The sequence below is a fragment of the Electrophorus electricus genome, chromosome 18, assembly GCF_041902795.1.
Source record: "Electrophorus electricus isolate QZ-2024a chromosome 18, ASM4190279v1, whole genome shotgun sequence".
NCBI classification, from domain to species: Eukaryota; Metazoa; Chordata; class Actinopteri; order Gymnotiformes; family Gymnotidae; genus Electrophorus; species Electrophorus electricus.
In genome coordinates this window covers 7,202,909-7,216,867 of record NC_137514.1, presented here as the reverse complement: position 1 = coordinate 7,216,867, position 13,959 = coordinate 7,202,909, and positions in this window count along the sequence as shown.

The following is a 13,959-nucleotide window of genomic DNA, read 5'->3' as shown; positions in this document are numbered from 1 at the left end:
GCTGGTTATGGCATTTGTGCTTGGAATTGATTAAATGAGGAAAAGGTCCAGTTAAATCAGCTTAACATGAACTGGAGAGAAACACATCATTCTTCCTTGGAATTATTCTTGAATAATAATTTTTTGAAACTATTGGGCTGTAATGCATTAAAAATCATTTAAAATGTGACTGCTGTGTTCAATTATTGCTTGGCAACATCAGAAAATATTTTGATGCAAATATTAGCTATGTCATAGTGTTTCATCTAGTGTGAATTCCAAAAAGTGTGTGTGTGTGTGTGTGTGTGTGTGTGTGTGTGTGTGTGTGTGTGTGTGTGTGTGTGTGTGTGTGTGTGTGTGTGTGTGTTTGGTTTTAGTATGGATCATCCTGGAAACATATGGATCAGACAAGTACTAAGAAAATGTAAGATTTTACTGTTAGAAGCTTTTTCATGTCTTTTTGTATGTTTTCTGTATTTCTGTAAATAATTTCCTGTCTTCAGATGCCTGTAAGCTCACGCTGGACCCAAACACAGCATAAAAAACCCAATGTCTCTCTAAGAGGAACACAAGAGAGACTGGTGTGAATGCTGACCATTTGTATCCTGATTATCCAGAGCGATTTATGTCTGTTGGAGAGGTTCAAGTTCAAGTTCAAGTTCAAGAGGTTTTATTGTCATTTCAGCTATATACAAGTACACAACAAAAACGAGACAATGTTCCTCCAGGACCATGGTGCAACACAAAAGAACAGTGCAACAGACAACATGCTGCACAAGTACAAACAATGCAATATATTGCGAAATGTCATTAAATAAACATTAAATAAACAATAATAAATATAGGACAGGACAAATACAAAATACAAAATGAGTAGACAGTGCAATTTAGTACAGTACACAGTACTGGGCATATGTAAAGCGAGTTGTGCGTAGCAATAGGTACTGTGCAGAGAGAGTCTGTTAGGATACTGCTATTGGAATTTTGAGGTCTGTGCAGTCTGGGAGGTGGGGGGAGGCATAGCAGTGACATAAAGGAATCAGTCGGAAAGGAAAAAAACTCCCATTTTGGCTACAGTGAAAAGTCCTGATGTGTGTATTTCGATACACAATGGTCAGCACAGGACTACAGGTGACCTGAACGTAGTCTCCAACAGGTTAGGAGCGTATCTGGACTGGCAGGCTGGTACCCTCTCTGTCTACAGCATCGAAAAGACAACACACAAATTGCATCATGTGTACTGTAATGATCGTGTCGTGAGAGTGGGATGCCAAGACAATTCTCCCCTTTAAAGTAACAAACACGAAGAATAACGTCAGACTCACCAAACATTAACAACACAACGACCGTATACATTAAGCTTCTTGTGTATTCGCATGCGATACACGATACACACTGGGTTAAACACCGGCAGCTTTGACGACACGACACAAGACTTATATACACGCATGACAGTTACACACAACAAGGATCAGGTGAACAACACGAGAGGGCGTGGCAGGACACACATACAGACACACACACACACACACACACACACACACACATTTGAGGGGGGAAGGGGCCGTACCGTGACATGTACACAATTCACTCTACATTCACTGGGCCCCTCTATGCAGGGTTTACACTTCACGGGTCTGGTTGTTCACGGACGCTGTGCCCCCTTTAATAAAGGCAACATCCAATCTAGATGGCCATGCATGTTACTATAAGTAGAATTGCATGTACATTAATACTATGATCATTAACTGATTTTATCTGATTCAAGAAGTCATGTAAACAGCATCTTTTACTAGATTAACATCATTATTGGACATCAAACAAATTTACAATTATAAAAATTCCTTCCCAAGTAGGTCTCTTACATTGTCCCAACAGGAAGCTTTCAAAACAGAACAGGAAGTTTGACTTTTTTTTTTGTGGGGTTATTATTGGGCTTGCAATTCAAAGAATTCACCACCTTGGATACAGGCATAAAAGAGGAGATAAATCGCTGTGGAATAGTTGTCTCTTATTAAACTATAGGTATAATGCATGAGATATATTACTGTGAAATATAGGTATAACACAGAGGGGATAAATCACTGTGGAATAGTTGTCTCTTATTAAACTATAGGTATAATGCATGAGATATATTACTGTGAAATATAGGTATAACACGGAGGGGATAAATCACTGTGGAATAGTTGTCTCTTATTAAACTATAGGTATAACGCATGAGATATATTACTGTGAAATATAGGTATAACACTGAGGGGATAAATCACCGTGGAATAGTTGTCTCTTATTAAACTATAGGTATAACACATGGGATATATTACTGTGAAATATAGGTATAACACGGAGGGGATAAATCACCGTGGAATAGTTGTCTCTTATTAAACTATAGGTATAACATGGGATATATTACTGTGAAATATAGGTATAACAGTGGGGATAAATCACTGTGGAATAGTTGTAACACAAAGGGGATAAATCACTTTGGAATAGTTATCTTTTTTTCAGAATTATAACATCATTGTATGTAGTTAAGATGAGACTTTAATTCCAGTTTATGTAATTAAACTGTTTCTCTGCATTCTAAATTAAGATTTAAGGTTTTCAGATATATGAGGGGCCTAGTTCTACATTAAATTTGTATATGATGTATATGAAAAATGTATTTACTAAAAAGGGTTTCATATAGGTGAAGTCATGTCAGTCATGTTGATATATATGACACATGTATTTACTAAAGGATTTTTAAATACATGAATAGGCTTATTATACAATAAGCATATATGATGTATATGACACATGTATTTACTAAAGGATTTTCAGATACATGATGAGGCTACTTCTACAATAAATGTAAGACATGTGTATTTCCTAAATCATAGCAGAGGTTTGCACTCAGTCCCTAACCAAGCGAAATTTACATGTAAAGATGTATCACTAGAATTTTGACCTAATTGGATGACATGAGACTACAGAGACTTTGTAAACAACTCCCATTAGACCAAAGTGAAATGTTTACTGTAAGGGGCTGCTTCCAGTTTGACCAGAGGGAGCCAGTTTAGACCTGGGGTTTAGTGATTTGTCTACTAAGCTGACCTTTGCATGTCTGTCAACCCCATTCCCATCTTTTCCCTGGGCCAGTACTGGATTAGAAGCAGTGGTAGTGATTTGGTTAGCATGTTCTCTTTTATCCCTGTTGCCACGCCCCCTTTGTTACTAATTAGTGTGGTCCCAGCATCACCTGTTCCCCATGTCCATCACTAATTCGATCCTGTCTATATTCCTCCTGTTTCCTGTCTTATCTGTCAGTTGTTGTTTACTATATGGATGAGGGTTTTTGTGTAAAGGCTTATAGATGTAGCTGTTTTTGTCTTTCGATTTCAATACATCCTGCTCTTTTTGCTTTGCATGCCATGCCAAAGGCTCGATGTATTAAGTAATGATTTGAGTAATGTTATGCTTGTTTTTGTAAATCAAGTTCTGTGGGTGACGATGATTGTCAGATATTTTCAAGGGACTGACAGGGGCCTTCAGGAGAAAATGTTTTACGATGTTTTACGATGCGACTATACGATGCCGATATAACAGACGTGCACAATATTTCTTTTATTGATAATTGCTGATAGGCTTGAGAAACATGGACATAAAACCTTTCATGAACCTTTATGCATGTCCCAGTGCTGATTTCTTTTCAGTGAATGTGTGTGCAAAAGGAATTCATAGGGAACATAATTTTAAGGGGCAGTTGAACTGAATGCAACGTTCAGTCCACATTTTTGTCTCCAGAACTTTTCCAAGCAAAGTTACACCCATGGGTTTACGGTTCGGTTCTAGAGGTAATGCTGGACCGAAGAGAACATGCCAAAGTCCAGACTGTGCTGACATAGTAAAGATGTTCACGTAATGTTATGGTTAGGTTATGTGGTTACATTTAGTATAAGGGCCTCTCTTATGGGGTTAGGGGTTTATGGTTAGGTTATTCAAGTATGGTTAGGTCAGAATGCAGAATATGAAGTATGAATAGCAGTAATGCACTCAGATGAAGCACACACGGAATTACTTATCGTAAAGTTAATGAATCAAGTGTAGATAATGCATCACATACTTGCAGTACAAAGCAATCATAATTTCTCTCTCAAGTAACAACTGATAAGGCATATTTGTGCATTGACATGGTAAGATAATGCAAGCATAGTCAGAAACATTTTTGATCTGGGCTTTGATCAAGGACACTGTCTGCTTTCACGTGCTGCTTTTTTTCCAGTTCCTGGTCCCTCTTTGCCAGTCTTCAAAGAACAGCACGCTGTCAGGCAGCTCTTAACTCACTCAGATCTTTTGTCACAGATTACACAATGTTAAATAAATTACAGACAGCAGGAAGTAAGCATTTAGCTGGCCTCCATACCATTATTTAAAAGGTATATAGCTTCTGTAAGTCTCAGGACAGGGAAGTTAATGTGAGTCAATAAATCTCCTACATAACCATACACCTTATAGAAAAGTTCACGTACATGCATCAAAACAGTTCAAGTTCAAGTTCAAGTTGGGTTTATTCGTCACATACGTAGTCATACACAGTATAACGCGCAGTGAAATGGTGGAGAGTGCTCTGTCCAAACTGAGGAAGAGAACCAGGGGTGCATAGAGAAAAATATATATATGCAGATAAATATATATATTCTATGTATGTACAAAATATATTAATAATGTATGTACAATATATGTGTATATTATGATTATATACACAATGTACAATGTATATGGTTGGGTATATATGTACACAATCTACAGTGACGAGTAACTTTTGAGTTCAGTCAGCAGGTTCTCCCCGTTACACAGATACAGATAATGATTAGATTATGTCATCATGCACCAAGCTTCCAAGGTGTGAGAGAATGTTTTTGACATCTTGTTTGGTTTTGAAGTTAAAATTATATCATTAGCACTCAGAAATTGCATGATCACAACAAGAAACTGATGAGATCTGATGCATTTAAAATCTTTGCATGTATGAGAGGTGTAAACTTCAAACCTGATTTTCAACAGACGTTCCACTGCTGTGGAAAAAGTAAGATAAAGATAAATTTCTTTCAATTCCTAAGTTTTTACTACTAATTTTTGCTGAATGGCCATTGATATTGGGCTTATCTCTAGAAGCCAATGATCCAAACGCTGACTCTACATAGTTTCAGACTGGCCTGTTCATAATGTCTCTCTTTTGTTAAGAAACTGGCTGCAGTACAGGTAAGCGTTTACCACTTACCGAGGGGAAAGGGATACACAATGTTTTGTTTACTCGAGCCTGGATCTCTCCCGTGGCCTTGTCTCTTTAGCATGTCCATTTATTTTTGACCTCTTGACCCTGCAACCCTTCCTAGTTATCCCCCTTCAAGACAGTAGCCGTTGCAAGGAGTAGTGTAAAGGTATGATCACTACCCAGGGAGTAGGGTAGAGGTATGATCACTACCCAGGGAGTAGGGTAAAGGTATGATCACTACCCAGGGAGTAGAGTAAAGGTATGATCACTACCCAGGGAGTAGGGTAACAGTATGATCACTACCCAGGGAGTAGGGTAACAGTATGATCACTACCCAGGGAGTAGGGTAAAGGTATGATCACTACCCAGGGAGTAGGGTAACAGTATGATCACTACCCAGGGAGTAGGGTAAAGGTATGATCACTACCCAGGGAGTAGGGTAAAGGTATGATCACTACCCAGGGAGTAGGGTAAAGGTATGATCACTACCCAGGGAGTAGGGTAACAGTATGATCACTACCCAGGGAGTAGGGTAGAGGTATGATCACTACCCAGGGAGTAGGGTAAAGGTATGATCACTACCCAGGGAGTAGGGTAAAGGTATGATCACTACCCAGGGAGTAGGGTAACAGTATGATCACTACCCAGGGAGTAGGGTAAAGGTATGATCACTACCCAGGGAGTAGGGTAACGGTATGATCACTACCCAGGGAGTAGGGTAACAGTATGATCACTACCCAGGGAGTAGGGTAAAGGTATGATCACTACCCAGGGAGTAGGGTAAAGGTATGATCACTACCTAGGGAGTAGGGTAAAGGTATGATCACTACCCAGGGAGTAGGGTAGAGGTATGATCACTACCCAGGGAGTAGGGTAAAGGTATGATCACTACCCAGGGAGTAGGGTAAAGGTATGATCACTACCCAGGGAGTAGGGTAAAGGTATGATCACTACCCAGGGAGTAGGGTAAAGGTATGATCACTACCCAGGGAGTAGGGTAACAGTATGATCACTACCCAAGGACTAGGGTAGAGGTATGATCACTACCCAAGAGGTAGGGTAAAGGTATGATCACTTCACAAGGATTAGGGAAAGGGTTTAAACAAAAAGGGTGGATTTGTATTCAGTGTTGCTGGTTTCAACAGTTTCTACAGTTTTTTAAATTTTTCTAAGCACCTTTTTGACAGTAAAGCTGCACAACATTACATTTCCAAAAAATTGTTACACAGAATTGCCAGTAGAGTGTGCCAGTAGGCAGCCCTTTTAGCAGACTGTGAGCAAAAATACAAGAGAGATAAAAACGTAAAAACACATGTCCTAATCTGATAGGGAAATCATGTCAATTTCGCTATGTTGCAGCTCTTTATTTGATAATACTTGTAATATTATCTCTTTATTTTCTAATGTGCTGAATTTCTGGGAGCATTAAGCATTAAGTAGGAATTTCTCGGAGCATTAAGTGAATTAATCTAGTGTTCATGTCTATATAGTAGTGTGTCCCCATGTCCACTGGATGATGCAACCCCCTGAGGGGACCAGCCCTTAGGAGACCTGCTCTGAGGAGACCAGCCCTCAGGGGACCAGCTCTGAGGAGACCAGCCCTTAGGATACCAGCTCTGAGGAGAGCAGCCTGAGGAGACCAGCTCTGAGGAGAGCAGCCTGAGAAGACCAGCTCAGAGGAGCGGCGTGGGCTCAGACGTCCATCACTACCTTCCCAGGCTGCTCCACATCTCCAGGCTCCACATCCCTAGGGCCGCTATGTCCTCCTATCAAGCCTCTCTCCAGAAACACCCACCCATGCTTTAGTTCCTGGTCTATTGAGCACAACACCCTCCCCCCTCAACTGTTTCCCATCACATGCAATTATCAAAGACTATAAAAGTCATGGAAATATGATTTGGTAAGTAGTTTTTTTTTCTTGGATTTCCTATTGGGATTATTGATTTGAATCTGTTTTCTGTCTTTTTTTCTTCTTCTTCTGGCACATTTTATTTGTGTTGTGATTTGAGATTTTGCCTTTTAGACTGTGGTATATATATATATATGTGTGTGTGTGTGTGTGTGTGTGTGTGTTTGGAAAACCTTTTTTAAAACTTGACACTAACATTTATTGTCATTTGTGTATTTGTTCAGTTGATTGCTCAGTTATTAATGGCCCATTTGCTTTGAGTTCATCCTGGTTTGGAGTTACTCATGGCCCAAGGAAAGAGTCACGCTTACCCAGCATCCTCTACCAAGCTGCACTCCACATACTTCCTACCTGCCAGCTTCATGTCCTCTGAACTTTGACCTTTCCTTTTACACTCTGCAAGGCCTGTGCTCCCTGCAGAGACGCGCGTCCACAGCAAGCCGTCCGCTTAGCGGTCCGTCTGCTAAAGGCTCTGCTGCAGCTGCCTGTCTGTCGTGACTAAGCACCCTCTCCATCACTAAAAGTGACGAAGGTTTTTACCGTCCTCCCATATTTTTCCAACACCCCCCATTCAGTGCTCCAGCGGGGGGCACCTTGTGTCCTCTGGTCCCCAAGCCTTTACCCCCATCAGCCTTGCGGCTCTGTGTCCTGTGCTGCAGTGAATGGGCAGAGCCCAAGGATGTGTTAATGTGTAGCTGCTCTTTGTGCCGCACGCCTTGTGTGGGACAATAGAGGGGACAGGCGTGAAGGGGAAATGGAGTCGGTGGGCGCACGGAGCTAGTTCATTCAAACAAGAAGAAAGGGACACCCGGATTCGTCATTGTCTTATTTTGTGTTTGTGTATGTGTATGTGTATGTGTATGTGTATGTGTGTGTGTATGTGTATGTGTATGTGTGTGTGTGTGTGTGTGTGTGTGTGTGTGTGTGTGTGTGTGTGTGTGTGTGTGTGTGTGTGTGTGTGTGTGTGTGTGTGTGTGTGTTTAGTGAAGTGTAATGATGTTGTGGTTTGGAACAGACCTGTGGGGACGTTTATACAAGAAGGTTGAGTACCACTGTTTTAAAGGCAGTAGAGATAATTACAACAGAGAAATTTTGTGATGACACTTTAGAGTCAAAATTGACAGGGACAATATGAGCGTAAGACAGAAATAGCATCCTCTGATAATAAAGTAATTTACAATAAGAAAGAAAATCGCAGTTCTAAATCTAACAAGGTTTTTAAGCTTCTTACTTTTTAATAGATAAAATTATTTACTAAGTCATTTGTGCACCAGAGGAGCAGCAGTGCATTAACACACTGCATATAGTACTGCCATTCAGTAACATCAAACCTCCTCTCTCTCACTCACAAGGGCAATTCAGTATGCTAATGAAAGCTCTTTCATTGTGATTGGCTGGCTCGTTAAAGTGCCCGAGAGGCTATTGCTGAGCCATGTGATTGATCACTGCCTGACAGGCTCAGTGTTGGGATCGTGCTCAACCGGATTGACATTGTCATTAAATGAAGAGAGGGGGCTGGAGCTGTGAACACGTACACACACACACACACACACACACACAGACACACACACACACACACACACACACACACACACACACACACACACACACACACACACACACACACAGTTATAACAGAGATCATGTGCTAACATTTTAGAGTCAAAAATAACAGTGACAACAGGACAAAACTGCACACACATGTAGACATACACAGATATCATTATGAATGTTTCTATGCCTAGATACACCCTCTGCATACACCAGCACATAATTTTCATTGATCAAACGGAGTGTAACTGGGGATAAGGCAGCAAACAACTTGAGGTAGATCTTTAAAACCCTCTCAGTCTTTTTGACTCTTACACACACAAACACACACACACACATACACACATATACTCAAACTCCCATTCATCACTTTGAGGTCACTCTCGGTTTTAAGCAGATTTCCAGCAGGTTGGATCTGTCTCTGTCTCTGTGCTAGGTGATGATGGAGAGGCTTGGGTAACGTGGAGCCCACTGATCTGGATGGCATGTGTTTCATGATGCTCAGTTCAGAGGTTCCCTTCACCAGAAGAAAAAGTTCCTTTAACCTGCAGTACAAGACAATATCCATGTCACAGTTCCAGTGTAGCTGCTCTCTACCGTACTGATGCATATATTCACACACAGAATTCACTGTCTGGTATAATATGCAGTACACATGCAAATAAAACAGAGGCGTCACAGCCGAATATAATCAAACTAAAATGTTCAGTGTGGGAATACGTTTTCGCTTTTGCAGTCATTAAAGACGAATGAACTAAAAAGCTAAATTAGCAATAAACAGTTTAAATGTCAAATAATTATGAGCTAAATAGGGAAAACTTCAAATAGTAACACCTCTTTCACTCTCTCACTCTGTCTCTCGTTCCCTCTTTCAACCTCTCTACTCTCTCTCTCTCTCTCTCTCTCTCTCTCTCTCTCTCTCTCTCTCTCTCTCTCACTCCTTTGGGTTGCTTTGCACATGTATGGGGTGGGCATGTATATGTGTTTCAGCAGACAATAATAAATGGAATGCGTTCACCGTGAAAATGGAGTTGAATGAAAAGGGAAGGAGGTGAAGTAGTGGCAGGTGTCACAGGTGAGCAGATCTGAGAGTGAGTTCTAATGGACATTTACTTTAAGCTGAATTCTACAATTATCACTCAAAAAAAATTTTTTTTTCTTATTTTTCACCCTTTTTGTTTGTTTTGTTTGTTTTTTTGGTTTTTTTTTGCAACTGTAAAATGCTCTCTTAAGCTACTTGGGAGATAGCTGCACTTCTTCACTGTTATTCTTTACCCGCTCCTCCATCTTGTGTGATGCCGTTGTGGTGTCACAGATGAGGCACATATACATTTAAATGTGTGAATATTATTCCCATAAACACTGCATGCTTCACCATGGTAAAATGTGCACTGTTGGCATCTAGACATGAGAGGAGGGTTAGAGAGTAATGACTATCAGTGACCACTGGCACTGGGCCTAATCAGCTGTGACCCCCCTAACCAGCTGACTGGCACAGAGCCTTATGCAGCCTGGACGACTAATATCCTTCCACACGCACAAAGAGCAAGCAAGCCGCCAAGCAGGCCAAGCATGTAGACAGAAAAGATTCCTGTTTTTAGTATTTGAACACAAACAAATGCAATGTGAGACTTACGTATTAACACAAAGAGCTTTCTGAGTAGTCTTGTAGAGCAATTTTAAAAGTTCTTATAGAATACCATGTTCAGACTCAAAAAGACAGACTCATTCTGACTGTACTACGGTTTCTCTAAAAATTAACACTGCGATAGACTCTCAGCAACTGCTGTGGTGATATTCAAGAGATGGTCTGAACAACTGTTCCCCTTGTAAAATGAATAGTTCCATTTGTAAAATCTGATTGGCTGAGCCACATTCAATGCCGTCATATACTGATAAATACAGTCATACACCGTCCACACATGTACTGAATTCTGTATTTGAATCATACCTTACACTAGGTTACTAGGTTCCTTCATCCATTCACATTGATATAATAACAGCAAACCGATGTCTAAAATAAAAAGTATACGAAAATAACAAAAAAGAGAGACAAATTAAATAAACAAGTATAAAGTGAACACTTTTAAACTGGGTGTGTATACTTAATTATCCAGCTCACGCTGGCCTTTTGTCTGTTCTGGTCACAAACGTTAGATGATCATTAGAAATGGAAACCACTTAGAGTTAATGCCTGTAAATGCACAATCACAGCAGGACGTGCTGTTGAAGGATGTAGGCACCTTGCCTAGAATGAGAGGCTATAATTGCCTAATATAAAGAATTGAGCTTAAATTTCAGTAGTTAACAAGGCATGTCACGATGCATGTAATGGTAAATGTGCAGTTAGATACATTTATGTTTGTGTGTATAAATGATATGTGGTTGGTTAGATGAAAAATATCTTCAGATGTTGTTAGCATTTAAAGATTGCTTTGTAATTAAAGATTAACAGATGTGGACATGCAGAGACAGCAAAGAGATTTTGCATTGTGTCATTACAAATTATTACATTACATATCTATGGCTTTGGTGGGGGGGGGCGTTTGGATACAGTAGGAGATTTTTGCTGAAAATGGCCCCAGTTTATATCTCATTCACTTTGAGTGAAAATGTCTTCATTCAGCTACTGTTACTTATTTCAGATCATTAAACACTGAGGAAAAAAGAAAAAAAAAAAAAATGTACGCCTCAGTATTCTGCTCATCTGTTCTTGATGAGCTTTTGCCAGGAGTAATTTAACCTCTTAATTAGATTAGAATTAGAATCTAATTATTCCAAAAACCTGAAGCCTTATGATGGTCATATGTTTTCTTGTCATGCAGACAAGTAAATCTGGCTTGTCTTTATCACCCTTTATCATTTTATCTCTGTGTTGTTCTCTTCACAAACTGGCAAACATTCTGTCTGACAACATCTAATGGTGAAGAATATCTCTGGGTCAACATAAAACTGCAGGTGGTAACTATGTGGTAACCATGCTCAGTTCATTAGTTTTAAAGATTCAAAGGTTTTTTGTTTAAAAATGTTTGTATGTACTGGGACACAGTAAAGTTGAGCATAGTGTTGGTTGGGATGTCCCCAAGCCTTCAGTAAATTACTCCATTTATAGAAGAGCAATCTCAGTAAAAAGTAAGTGCAGGGGTCATTTGGGTAGGCTGGTGTCCATGTGTGTGTGGGCATGTGTGTGGCTGTGTGTGTGTACATGTATGTAGGTTTGTGTGTGTGCACATGTGCGTGTTTATCTAACACACTTCAGCTTCTAAACCTGAATAACCTCAAAGTAACATGTTCTATTTTTTAGCTATTTGTTTTGCCATCAGTCTCTGAAAGATTTTTGAAAAATGTTTTAATCCAACATTAATATTAAAGGTGCTACAACTGTTGTAGGCCACTTGTTGTAGGCCACTTGTTGATTTGCTTTATAGATTGTGTAGGGCATTTTGACTTTGTGTAAAGTGTCATAAAAATCTTGATATACACATACCTTCATTACAAATTGTTATAAATATGATATAGTTTTAGTTCATCACCTCACACTTGCTTCACTGCCTACTGATATATAACTTAATAAACATTCTCTAAAAATATGGAAGCAAAATAAACTTTATATTTGGGATACACTTTTCTTAAACTCCACAGAGATGCATATGTGCAAACAGTTTAATTTAATTTTGACATTTTAGACTAAAGGCAGCATGGAACATTTCAATAGCTGAGCAATTAATTGAATAGAACAAGCTCAATAAATCTTCCTCTTTTTTCCTTATGTCATGACTATTAGAACTGATTAGGTCGGAAGTGCAGGCTCTGGAGAGGAGTGCACACAGATCAAGTGACCCTACAGAGGGCACAAGGTCATGCACCCCTGCTACCAACATGATCGAATGATTGCAGATTCACGAGGGTTTGCATGATGGTGTTCATTTGAAAAGCTGAGAGTGGCTGCATAGACTGAGGAGCACACACTGAGGTTAGAGCTAGTAAAGGAGAACACATTGAGGTTAGAGCTAGTGAGGAGCACACACTGAGGTTAGGGCTAGTGAGGAGAACACACTGAGGTTAGAGCTAGTGAGGAGAACACACTGAGGTTAGGGCTAGTGAGGAGAACACACTGAGGTTAGAGCTAGTGAGGAGCACACACTGAGGTTAGAGCTAGTGAGGAGCACACACTGAGGTTAGAGCTAGTGAGGAGAACACACTGAGGTTAGAGCTAGTGAGGAGAACACACTGAGGTTAGGGCTAGTGAGGAGAACAGACTGAGGTTAGGGCTAGTGAGGAGAACACACTGAGGTTAGGGCTAGTGAGGAGAACACACTGAGGTTAAGGTTAGTGAGGAGCACACACTGAGGTCAGGGTTAGTGAGGAGCACACACTGAGGTTAGGTTTAGTGAGGTGACCAAAAGATAATTTTACTGGACGAAAAAAACATTTCCAGTTTAATATTGGGAACAAGTTAAAACGACCTGTCCACATCATATAAGCAAGGAAACATAATTGTATGTCATACAAAATGTATATTTCCTATGACTTTATTTTTCATGTGCTAAAACATATTAAATAAGATATATACAAAATATACAAATCATGTCCCTAAATACAAACATTTTTCTTAGCTCTTGGATAGCTATAAGCAATGCTTCAATTTCTGGGTTTTTTTTTGGGGGGGGGGGTTTTGTGAACAGTGATTGTATGCTGTTGAAGGAGTTCAGCAGCATATGTCCCATGTTAGGTTTCCTCCAGAGACCCTCTCAGTATTAGCTGGGCAAATCTATTGTCAGCCCCACTTCATCCCACTAGGCTGATCTTTATTCATAAGCTTGGGGCTCTTAAGAAAGACATCAGTCCAAAAAGACAATGTGTGGTCCATAGCACAAGCCTGCATTGACTGGGATAATTCACGTTTCCTACACTCAGTCCACAATAAAGCCGTGTGTGTGTGTGTGTGTGTGTGTGTGTGTGTGTGTGTGTGTGTGTGTGTGTGTGTGTGTGTGTGTGTGTGTGTGTGTGTGTGTGCTCGTGCTCAGAGGAGTGGGGTGTTGACCTTTTTGTCTGACTTTCGCCCCATGGGGTTTAAGTGGCCATCTCAGTGTTTAAAGAGGGATATTGTCCCTCAGTTCATTGTGGTCCCCATGCTACACAAGCTGGGAAATATGAGTATATTGTAATGAGTGTATTGAAGCACTGAGCTAGTGGCAGTTTCCATATTCCATCCATATTCCTCCCTACCAAGGGCTCTGCCAACATTGTGCTGTGTGTGTGTGTG